The following is a 13,397-nucleotide window of genomic DNA, read 5'->3' on the forward strand; positions in this document are numbered from 1 at the left end:
TCAATCCCATTTCAATGTATCCTTCCTATGTACTTAAAATAGAGCCACAACCTAAGAGTTAAGAGTTATGTTTTATTCCGGCTGCATCTTAAGTAGCCTTGAGAGAACTGCTCCAAGGAGGCAAGGGGAGGAGCCAGCTCATACAGAAATTTTGTAACAAAGGGCAGGTAGCCTGAACATCAAGAGATTATTGTTAATGAAAAGAAGCCAGATACCCCAAGTAAAGGAATTTAGCACATTTTTATTTATGGGAAGATGCAAGGGTCTGGGCTCGCTGAAATCATTCCTTTCATATGCATCTCGGTTATCTGGGACCAGTTTCCTGCGTTTTCACACCCTGAGTTCCTTGGGCTCCCAGGAGGGAGTGGCTGCCAGACCTGCAGATAGGCTTCTCCTTCTGTGCGCCCTGGAGGGCTGGAATGGCTGGAGACCCTGACATCCTGGTTTATTAATACGGCAGGAAATACTCCATTTCTCAGCCTAAACTCCTAAGGACTTCACACCATGCTGCTGGGCTTAGTCGCTCAGTCATGTCACTCTTTGTGACCCCATGGACTGCAGCCTGCCAGGCTTCTTTGTCTGTGGGGATTCTCCAGGCAAGAATACTGGAGTGGGTTGCCAGGCCCTCCTCCAGGGGATCTTCCCAACCCAGAGATCGAACCCAGGTCTCCCGCATTGCAGGCAGATTTTTTTTTTAATTTTTTTTATTTATTTGAATTGGATGTTAATTACTTTACAAAATTGTAGTGATTTCTGCCATACTGTCTTTATGCCTTCTGACCTCCTGTGCCACTTCTTTTTTGTAATTTTTTAAAAGCATGTGTAATAGTATAGGCCAAGCTCTGATTAAAGAGACGAGGCGATAAACTCCCAGAAGGCAAGGAAGACACCTGGACATCCACGTTCAGCTGGCTTCCCTCCACCCCTCCCCAATTTGACTGCCATGGATGCTGGGAGGTTTTCTGCTTTAAATATCCAGTTTATACTTTTAAATAGGTGGTAACTGTAGCGTGAACAGTCTTTGAAACTATAAAATCTCTCCATTGAATGGCCTAGACATCCATGTCCACATAGCACCTGTTACAATCATTTTAAAGTAATATATCAGTGAATTTGATGACAGAGGTACTGATGTTTGTGGAAAGCCTACTGCTTGCCAGGCATTGTTCTTACGTATATATCCCTATTTACTACTCAAAACACTCCTAAAAAATAATACTGTTACAGCTTCTCCACTGTATAGATGAAAGAAGTTGAGACCCAGAGAAATGGAAGTGTTAGGGAAAGCACACTGATTGAAACCGCCCACTCTGGCCAGGCACCATAGTAGCTATTTGCATGAGTTGTTTTATGACAGGAGATCCTGATAAGGAATACGGAACTAATAAGCCACCACCAACCAGAAGAGTTCGGGAAAGGTCTAAAGGAGACACCGTGTGTCCGTCCACTTCCCAGAATCCCTCTCGCTAGCATCCATCTTGGCTGAGAGATGCGTGTGCCACCAGGAAAGACTCTGAATTAGAATGATTGGCCAAAGACCACCCGGAAACTAATCCCATCACCATAAAACCTGAGACTGTGAGCCACGTGGCAGAGCAGTTCTCCTGGGTTCCCTTACCCTACTGCTCTCCACCCAGGTGCCCTTTCCCAATAAAATCTCTTGCTTTTTCAGCACATGTATCTCCTCAGACAATTCATTTCCGAGTGTTAGACAAGAGCCCAGTTTCGGGCCCTGGAAGGGGTCCGCCTTCCTGCAACAGAACCATAGCTACACTCTGTTCTATTGCTTTTCATCTAAGATGATTACTTTGGCTACGAAACTGATCTTTATTCTTTGCAGTTCAGGAGACACAGCAGACTCGAGTTTCATCCCTAAGTCAGGAAGATCCCCTGGAGGAGGAAATAGCAACCCACTCCATTATTCTTGCCTGAAAAATCCCATGGACAGAGGAAAAATCCCATGGGCTACAGTCCATGGGGTCACAAAGAGCAGGACATGACTGAACAACTGAGCCCACACACGTGCACACACACACACACACACACACACACACGCACTCACACACCCCTAGACCTTATCTTACTTGAGTTTAAAGGAAAAGCCACAAAAACCCCCTCTTCTACACTTCCCACTGTGCCTGCCCCTTGGGACTTCTGCTTTTGTGTTCCTTTCATCTCCCCAGCATCTAACAACCACTGAAGCAGCAGCAGGGCTTCCTTCAGATGTAAACTGTGGTAAGTACCAGGTTGTTTGGAGCCCAGGGAGCTACTGAATCAGTCACTGTTCCCTGCTCCTGCTAACAAATACCTCTTTGAGCTCCTCCAATGACTCAATCACACAGCCCACACCTGCCAAGCAGAATCAGCTACCCTGAGATGTGAGCTGAGCTGCGAGTACACAGTGTCAGAGGTGAAGCCCATTTATAGACTCGGTCAGGACAGTGATGCACTAGTGAGAAGAAAACAAGCTTCATTTATGTAATATTGAAAATTCAGGATGGGTAACCTAGACGAGAACCCAGGAAACATAAATATTGAAACATGACAAACGGTGAAACAACAATATTATTACTAACCAAGCTACAAACATCTCTTTAAAACGGAGCTGCAAAATGTTTCATCATATTCCAAATCGGTTTCCCTCCTGGAGTCACAGACTATGAACCTTCTGAAACTGAATGCAAAATTCATGTGTTTATACATATTTTTTTTGCCTGGAAGACCCACAGCTCTCATGAATTTGAAAGCCCCAGCCATGAGCCTACTCCTGCCAAGAAGGCTTTCTCCTGTTGCACAGTGAGTGGAGTTGGATCCACTCAGTCATGATCTCTGTTATTGTTGTTTAGTCGCTAGTTCATGTCTGACTCTTTGCAATCTGATAGACTGCAGCACATCAGGCTTCCCTGTCCTTCACCATCACCCTGAGTTATGTCCGTTGAGTCTGTGATGCCATCCAACCATCTCATCCTCTGTCGTCCCCTTCTCCTCCTGCCTTCAACCTTTCCCAGCCTCAGGGTCTTTTCCAATGAGTCATTTCTTCGCATCAGTTGGCCAAAATATTGGAGTTTCAGCTTCAGCATCAGTTCTCCCAATGAATATTCAGGGTTGATTTCCTTTAGCATTGACTGATTTGACCTTTCTCTCCAAGGGACTCTCAAGAGTCTTCTCCAGCATCACAATTCAAAAGCATCAGTTCTTTGGTGCTCAACTTTCTTTGTGGTCCAACTCTCATATCCATACATGACTACTGGAAAAACCACAGCTTTGACTACACAGACCTATGTGGGCAAAGTGATGTCTCTGTGTCTAGGGCCAACCTTTGGTTCCACGGTTAATGCGAGTACCTGTGCCTCACACATAGTTAAGCCAAACAAACTGAAATGTCAGAGTTTGGTACAGAAAAAGGTTTACTGAAGGGCAATGCAAGGAGATAGGTGGCTCAAGCCCTAAAAACCCCTGAGCTCTCTGAAGGGTTTCAGCAAAACACTTTTAAAAGCCAGGTGGCAGGGAAAAAGAGGGGTCTATAGGGGCAGCTGGTGCACAAATCTCTGACTGGCTGATGGTGAGGTAACACTGGTGTCACAGGGGTTAAAGTTATTAGTCCTTAAGCTCCATGAGGGCTGAGGCTACATGTTCATGGTCATCAAGAAGTTAGTATCTTCTATTTAGTTGGGGGTGGGGTGGGATTTCACATCTGCAAAACAACTCATCAAATATTATTATCTGTTACCTAGGTATTTCAGAGAGGAGTTAAAACAGAGGATAAGCGGGGAGGCCTGTCTCTTCCCTGCCCCTCCCGCTGCCCCTTCCCTCCTGGTCTCGCTCAGGCCTCATGGGTCCTTTTGATTTGGAACACCGCAGTTCAAAATCCTTTCTAATGTCCTAATTTACAATAGCAAGTGTGTCTTTGCCTCTACTGGAACTCCTCCCAACAGAAGCAATATGTCTTTTAAGAGAGAGAAAAAAGAAATCGTTAACAGTTAATGTGCTCAGCTGCTTCAGTTGTGTCTGACTCTGCGACTCTATGGATTGTAGCCTACCAGGCTCCTCTGTCCATGGAGTTCTCCAGGCAAGAATACTGGCCTGGGTGGCCATGCCCTTCTCACTAGGATCCAAAAGGTAACCCTGACTGTTCTCAGGTTCTGCTGACTACATAACTCTTATTGACTACCATGTGGTACCTACAGAAATATGAACCTTCAGAGACCATTTCACTTCACATACAGGAGGAGGAGGAGGAACTATAGTGACACAATTTGTACATGGAACGCTTTTTCACTTATACATGTTACCATTCCTCCAGAGTCATATCCTATCCTGTCTCTCCTATTATTGTCTAAGCTAGTCCCAATACACAGCTCTTTCTCTGTCACTGCCTTGTTCTGAATTCCTGTGTGTCTGAAATTTATTGTAGAATATTTTGGCACTGTATGTATATAATGTGTTATATACACATTAGTCATGTTAATCTACCCTCTGCATGTAGGCAGTTGACTTAACCAGGACTCCCACTTAGCAGAAAGTGAATTAGCATTTCAACAGAAGGTCCACATTCCAGGAATTCAGTTCTGTCCATCTTCCAGCAATACCAAAGACTTCTCACTCTACATAATGGTGGTAAAATGGGCTCTCAATGCTGAAATTATGGGTATTTAATCAGGGCTTTGGCTAAAGCATGCATTCTCAGTGGGAGACATATGTTCCGCAAGTGGCAAAATTTATTTGGTGGGGAAGGGTAAAAAAAAAAAAAAAGCCTGAAATATTGCAAGGGATTCATGTTATTCCAAAGCACAACCTCACCTGAAAACATCTTATGCCTTAGTGTTTAATTTCTCTCCTTAAATTAAGTTATATCAACTTAAAAATTTCTCCTTTGGGAATAATAATGAAAAATATGTGGAGAAACATTTGACTAAAATATTTTAACACTCTCTATAGACCTTCATAGGAATACAGAATGTAGCCAATTCTTTGTCCTTTATTTTTAGGATCACTGAGTACCTTAAGCACTGACATTGTCATATGTGACCTTTATTATGCTGAGGTATAGTCCTTCTATGGGGATTCTTAAGTGGCCCAGTGGTAAAGAATCTGCCTGCCAGTGCAGGAAATACAAGAGAGGAGAGTTTGATCCCTGGGTAGGGAAGATCCCCTAGAGAAGGAAATGACATTCCACTCTAGGTTTCTTGCCTGGAAAATCCCATGGACAGAGGAGCCTGGCAGGTTACAGTCTATGGGGTCGCCTAGAGTTGGACATGAATGAAGCAAGAACGCATGCACGTTCCTTCTATACCTAAGATTCCAAGAGTTCTTATTATGAAAGTATATTGAATTTTGTCAAACTTTTTTTCTGCATCTATTGAAATGATCATATAATTTTTATCCCTCTTACTCTGTTTATGCCTTGTATCATATTTATTGACTTGCATATGTTGAGCCATCCTTCCAACCCAGGGATAAATCCCACCTAATCATGTTGGATCCTTATAATGTGCTGTTGAATTTGGTCTGCTAGTATTTTGTTGAGGATTTTTGCATCTGTATTCATCAGGGATATTGGCCAGTAATTTTCTTTTCCTGTAATGTTGTCTGGCTTTGATTTCAGGGTAATGCCAGTCTCATAAAAAGAGTTTCAAAGTGCTCCTTTCGCTTCAAATTTTTGGATGAGTTTGAGAAGGACTAGTATTATTTTTTCTTTAAATATTTGGCAGAATTCACCTGTGAAACCATCTGGCCCTGGGCTGTTATTTGCTGGGAGATTTTTAATTACTGATTTAATCTTCTTCCTGGTAACTGGTCTGTTCAGATTTTCCATTTTCCTAATTTTAGTCTTGATGGGTTGTGTTTCTAAGATTTTTTATTTCTTCAAGTTTGTTCAGTTGTTTGGTATAAATTGTTCATAGTAGCTTTTTATGATCATTTGTATTTCTTCTGTATCAGTTGTTATACTCAAGAGTGAAAGGTTAAGTCTTTCCTCTAAGATCAGAAACAAGACAAGGATGCCCACGCTCATCACTTCTATCCAACTTAGTACCAAAAGTACCACAATTAGTCAACAAACATAAATAAAAGGCATTCAAATTGGAAAGGAAGAAGTATAAAATGATCTTTGCTTGCAGGTGGCATGATATTATATACAGAAAATCCTAAAGACTCCACCAAATAGCTGTTAGAACTAATGAATAAATTCAGTAAAACTGAAGGATACAGAATCAGCACACAAAATCAGGGGCATTTTATATACTAACAATAAACTCTCTGAAACAGAAATTAAGAAGGAAATTGCTTTTACAATAGCATCAAAAACAACAAAATATTTAGAAGTAAAATATTTCAATATCAATGCCCTAAATTTGATCCATGAATTAATCTACCTCTGATGTTAAGAGTATTTGTTTGTCTGATGGAGCCATTGTTGCTACATCTTGTCACTGGCCCCTGCATGGTCTAGCCCTGTCCATCAATCTGGGCACATATGGTTTAAATTTCTCTCTTACTCCCTTGGCTTTAGCCTAGTCACATTTCTCATCTGGGTCACCACACTTGCTCTTTGCTCTACCTGGAAGACTTTGATCCCTCATCCCTGCTCCCAGAATTCACAATGTGCTCATCATCCCATCGTCTGATCAGGAGTTATACATCCTGCTGCTGCTGCTGCTGCTAAGTCGTCTCAGTCATGTACATTCTGAGAAAACTACAATTCAAAGAGACATATGTACTCCAATGATCTCTGCAGCACTATTTACAATAGCCAGGACATGGAAGCACCTCAGACATCCATCAAAAGATGGATGGATAAAGAAGATGTAGTACATATATACAATGGACCATTCTCAGCTATAAAAGGAATGAGTGTGAGTCAATTCCAATGAGATGGGTGAACCTAGAGCTATTATACACAGTGAAGTAAGTCAGAAAGAGAAAAACAACTATCATATATTAATGCATATATATATGGAATCTAGAAAAATGGTGCTGATGAAACTATTTGCAGGGAAGGAATGGTGACACAGACATAGAGAATGGACATGTGGACACAGTGAGGGAGAGGGTAGGACAAATTGAGAAAGTAGCATTGACATATATACTCTAACACGTGTAAGTAAAACCGATAAGTAGTGGGAGGCTGCTGTATAACACAGGGTGCCCAGCCTGGCATCTTGTGATGACCTGGAGGGGGTGGAATGGGAGTGGGCAGGCAGGCTCAAAAAGGAGTGTGTGTATGTGTATATATATATATATATATATATGCTTCCCAGGTAGCACCAGTTGTAAAGAACACGCCTTCCAAGGCAGGTAGACATAAAGAGATGTGGGTTCGATCTTTTGGTCTGGAAGATCCCCTGGAGGAGGGCAAGATCATCCATTCCAGTATTCTTGTTGATGAATCCTATGGACAAAGGAGCCTACAGTCCATGGGGTCGTGAAGAGTCGGACATGACTGAAGTGACTTAGCATGCATATGCATGCTATATATATATATATATATATATATATATATTTATGATTCATGCACCAGCAAATGGTAAAGCAATGATTCCCCAATTAAAAAATAAATAAATAAAAGAAGTTGCTTCTTTAAAGAGCTTTTCCCTAAGAAACTCAGCTAATGTAGCCCCTTTCTAGGCAAGCACCATTATGCTAACTTGTATTATGGACTTCAACCCTCTTATCACTTTCTGAAACTGGCTTATCATATTCAAAGAGTTTATTTCCCAGTTTATTTCATTACTGTCTCTCCCCAACCTGACTGAAAGCTTCAGAAGTGTGGTTAACTATTTCTGTCTATATTGGGGGTACAGCATCTGGTACCCACTAAGTATTAAATACTTTATCACTTGTTTGTTGAATAAATAAATGATAAAGTACTTTATTTGTACTGAAACCTGTTGCATTAATAGTGACCCTTCAGCTGGATATTAAACAACATAATTTCCCTCTTTAGCTTAACAGTCACTTAGAGATATTCCTTTAGGCTAAGGCTTTTCTAGGTAAACTCTCATTTCAGGAAGCAATTTTATCTTGCAGGTTAGTTTCTCTGAAAATTATTACATCAAAATCTTTGTTTATAAAGGTTTGTTTTAGTTAAAGGAGGGGACTTTCCCAGGCAGAAACACCTAACTGACTACTAAGAAAATAGTTCTAAGGATTCTTATCTGTCTTATTTTCATTTGCCAGGTGCAAACAAAATGCACTGGGGTTGGGAGAGGGCAGAATCTTTGAACTAACACTAGAGATGACCAAATTTCTTGAAGGACCTTAGAAGAGGAAACTGTGTAGGTAGGCTATATTCGTCTGATAGGAAGACATCACACGTATTTGTTCAGAAGCCTTCAGGTGAGTGGTTGTTTGGATGTACATCCCTGTGTAATTAGGGAACCCGTTTCGTGGGCCTGAGTAGACACTAGATGGTATCTAAGTTTCAGGAAATCCTGGGTGAAGTAACTGGAAGTATTGGCAGACAGGTATGTCACTTCCTCTAGCTGAAGAAGAACAACAGACACCATGCTTTGGTCTACTGAAATGCCTTTCTCTCTTCCCCCAAATTCCCCACTGAGAGTTACCATGAATTTGGCACCATTCTTGATAATAATTTCAAAGAGAAAATTGTGATGGGTGTCACATGTGCAGAAAGGCTTGACTTATGTTTTTCTCTGTTTAAGAGGGCAGGGTATGCTATGCTATGTAACATAATTCAGCTCATCTATTAAGAACTTTTTCAAAACCTTGTTTATTTTGCTGCACCAGGGCTTAGTTGCAGCATATGAGACCTTTTAGTTTCCGTATGTGAACTTTCAGTGTGGCACGTGGGATCTGGTTCCCTGACCAGGGATCGAACCCAGGGCTCCTGTATTGAGAGCACAGAGACTTAGCCACTGGACCACCAGGGAATTCCCTCTATTAAGAAATTTTATCAAAGAATGTACAAATTTTTCCCCTGCTAGTATCTTGACAACCTCATTCAGTCAGGGAAACCAGAATCTGCAATCAGGTGATGTGTTCAGAAGGAAATACAGACATAAAATGAAACTGCCTGAACTATGGAAGTTATTTTCTTAAATTGAGTAGGAGAAAGAGAATCCCAAAAAGGAGACAAAAAGAAAATTGAGGGTAAGAAAAACTATGACTTTACAGTTCTATATTCATGGCATTTATTGAGCACTCTAGCAAGTACTGCAAAAGTCTAAATTCCCTTGAAAATTAAGCATGAGCTTATATATCCTAAAAGAGGGGAATAGAAATATGCTGCTATGGATTGAATTGTGTTCCCCCTTAAATTCATATCTTGAACTCCTAACCCTCAGGGCAACTCTATTTGAGATAGGGCTTCTAGGAGAGAAACAAGTTTAAACTAGGTCATAAAGGTGGAATCTATAGAACTGCTCACTTCATAAAAATAGGAAAAGAGGCCTCTCTCCCTCCAAACACACACAGAAAAGAGGTCATGCTTCCACACGGCGAGATGCTGATCACCTGAAAGCCAGAAAAAAAGGTCTCTCCATAATCTCAAACTCAATATCAATCTCAATCTCAAACTCACCTCAACCTCAATCTCAAACTTTCAGCCTCCAAAACTGTGAGAAGTAAATGTCTGCTGTTAAAGCCACCCAGTCTATGGTATTTTGATAGGGTAGCCCGAGCTGACTGAGACAAATTCCCCACCTTACACTTCTCTTGGAGGGCTAGCATAAGTTGCTGAGCCCTGAATCATAAATGAGGTAGTTTTCTTTATAGAGCTTGAAACACCAGACTTCCCACTTCAAGTCCTCCCTCCAGTGCTACGTCACATGCGTTACAGAGAGTAGTAGTCACTTATTTTAGGTATTCCTTCTTGCCCCAAACACACACCAAGTGGTGAGATTAATATTAAGAATTTGTTGTTTAGTCGCTCAGTCGTGTCTGACTCTTTTGTGACCCCATGGACTGTAGCCCACCAGGCAGAGTCCCCTGTCCATGGGAGTCTCCAGACAAGAATACTGGAGTGGGTTGCCATACTCTTCTCCAGGGGACCTTCCAGACCGAGGGATCAAACTCACATCTCTTGTGTCTCCTGCAATTGCAGGCAGATTCTTTATCATTAGTGCAACAACAGGATATCTATCCATAAATATGTGTCTTTATATGATCTGAATAACCATATAAACACCATTGATAGTAGAAGCTTCTATAAATGGGCATTGGAGGTCTGAAGCAAAATGAAAATTTACCCTCCATGGTATATGTATTAATACTATTTAAATTTTTACCGTAGGCAGGCATTTTAAAAAGCTTAAATTTAATTAAGTTAATAAAATACTTTTCCATTTATGCTGTGATTTTCTTAATTTAAGAAGGCTTTCTATTGTGCACTATGCTTGGATATGACCCTGAGGTTGGCAGGGTGAAGTTCAGAGAATTTCCACCCCACAGAAGCTATAATGATCATGTCACTCTCACGCTTAAACCCTTCAGTGCTTCCTATCAATGTTTGGAGGAAGAATAGAATCAATTACATTTTGCAGCCTGACCTTTGTCCACTCTCCTTTGCAGCCTCTTCCAGCCCAGGCAACATCTTGCTGTCTGCCATACTGGGCTTCCTCTAGTTCCTGGAAATCACACCTCACTTCCTCTTACCTCAAGGTCTGCTAACACTGTTCTCCCTGTCCAAGGGCGATCTTTTCACTGCTAGTTAACATATCTGAGATGTGGCTTATAATCTCACTGGCCCAATAACTCCTATTGTTATTTCTTCCCATGTACTTACAGATTTGAATATTTACATGTTTGTGTGATTGGTTTATGCCAGCTTTCAACGAAAGGGTTATTTTAGCAAATGACTGACAATGCTGGAATCATACTACTACTGAGTGGGAAACCGTAACCAGCCCTTAATGACTCCTGGTCTAATACTTCCAGATCTTTAAGAAATGGGTGACCTACTGAAGCAGAAAGTGCTACAGCTATATATAACCTTGCCTTTCTGGATGCTATTTTTTTAAACTTTTTATTTTGTATTGGAGTATAACCAATGAACAATGTTAATGACAGTTTCAGGTGGACAGCAGAGGGACTCAGCTACACATATACAGGCATCCATTCTCCCCCAAACTCCTCTCCCCTCCAGGCTGCTACATAACTTTGACCAGAGTTCCCTTGTACACTATTTTTAAAGCAAGTACATATCCATTTTCACACAGAGCCTGTAACACCTTAAAACATTAATGTGCTGTGCTTAACTGCTTCAGTTGTGTCCGACTCTTTGCAACCCTATGGACTGTAGCCCGATGGACTGTAACCAGGCTTCTCTGTCCATGGGATTCTCCAGGCAAGAATACTGGAGTTGATTGCCATGGTTGGGAAGATCCCCTGGAGGAGGGTGTGACAATCCAACCAGTAATAAAACATTAATAGCTAAAATTAATGTTTTGTCTAGAACATTAATAATTAAAATTGTGTTTGTTAATGAAGAAATGGGCAAACATTAATAAAATAAAATCAATAGGCTAACTACCCATTTCTCCTCTTTCTGTTCCATCTCCTATGAAACCAGAAAAAGATTTAGTAACCGTGAAACAACAAGGAATGAGTTCTTGTTCTTCTACTAATAACCTTTCCCATACACAACCTCAGAATTTGTGTTTCCAGTTTCTATATGTGGGAGCTTATGTGTAAGATGTTCTAGGCATTCAATCAGTCTCTAGGGAACCCATCAGTTTGTCTTGTCTCCCAAAGGACCAAATCAATCCCTGTCCTGAGTTTCAGGCATTTCTGTTATAACAATGATTATAAATGGCCTCCTATAGCAGGTGCTTTGCTGTTGTGTTAAAAAAAGGTAAGTATTTTTCTCAAGGGGGTCCCAATATTCAGACACCATTTCTTTAAGCCATACCAGTGGCTGAAATGGAAGCAGGGACAATCAGAAATGTGCGCAATGAAAATGTGTTCAACATGGGACCAAACCCAAAACAGTTCAGGGAAGAGAAGATGATGGCTATCTCATGAGGTGTCACCTACAGTCAGCATCACACATCTCTGGTGATCAGAAAGAGAAGGTTAAATTTACCAGACATTCTGTTTCATGTCACCCTTGGCCCATGCCAATGAAGGATCTGTCATGGGAAGATGGATGTAGTCTGTCTGCCAGGCGAGTGTTCAGACATCGCCCCATGGATTCAGTTCTGAATCCCCGGGTCCCGTCCAATCTAGTCTGAAGATGGACTCCAGCCTCAAAGTGTTCCGGGCCTGCTGCTCACTGTAGTGGGTCCCATGGGAAGAGCCAGGGGGATCGGCCAGACTGCTCCAGGAATATAACAAATGACGTGATTGCAAACTCAGAGTGTCTGTTTCCTGTCAGTGGGTGATTAATAAACAGCCCACAGTCAGGTCCCGAAAGGGGCACAGTCGATACACTGTCTCCTCTGAGACTCTATAAAAATGGGGCCCTGGCTTTTCTCAAGATGACAGCTAATTACACTTCCTTTCCTCCCTCTCCCAACACACACACACACACCAATCACCATCACCACCTCTATTACCATTATTCATCAAATAGTTATAGGGAGGCCAGATGCGGAGCTAAAAGTTTCAAGAAATATCATAAGAAAATCAATGATTCCTGCTCCCAGAAGCTTAGAGTCCAGACTCACCTGGTGCTTGTATAAATGTCCCTAAGAGCACCTCAGATAAGTATAACAATAATAGCTAGACTTAGTGAACACTTACTACATGTTAAACAGTACGATGAGCACTTTACACGTTTTAGCCGATTTAATCCCTGTGAGGGTAGCATGATTTTTATCGTCACTATACCAATAAAGAAATCAAACAGAAATACAAATAGGTTAGTTAAAATCTGCCTGAGGTAATAGAGCCAGAGTGCAGGAGATCTGGGTTTCAAGTCTGACTCTAAAGCCTGGTATCTTATATGTACTCCCTGTGAACAATCATAGCTATAATTTAGTAAACATTTCCTATCCAGGCAATGTGCTAGGTTATCTTATATGCATTTACTTACTGACTGCTCATGGTTAGTGATTAACCTCATTTATGCATTACTAATCTAATTTATGCATTACTTTTCAAAATACTTTCATTTGTTCCATGCCACATTTCTGTAATAACTACTATTTTTAACTGATAGACGAGAGAGTCATAAGCACTTTCCCAGGGTTAAGACTGCAGGATTCAGTCCTTGATCAGTTTTCTCCAGAGTGTGACTCCTACATGTGAGCATTACACGACAGTTCAAGAAAAATGCCTTCAGGCAGTATCCCAGGTAGGCATCACCTCATAAAGACAATAATACTGCCATTTACTTAGTATTTTACAACTAACATTCAAATTTACCTGCGTCCCATGGTCAGTCTAAGTGCTAGTAGCTCAGACTGTGGATGTCAAAGCTGAAGTTCAGAAGCTGA

This window comes from Oryx dammah, unplaced genomic scaffold, assembly GCF_014754425.2.
Source record: "Oryx dammah isolate SB20612 unplaced genomic scaffold, SCBI_Odam_1.1 HiC_scaffold_19, whole genome shotgun sequence".
In the NCBI taxonomy this organism is placed as follows: Eukaryota; Metazoa; Chordata; class Mammalia; order Artiodactyla; family Bovidae; genus Oryx; species Oryx dammah.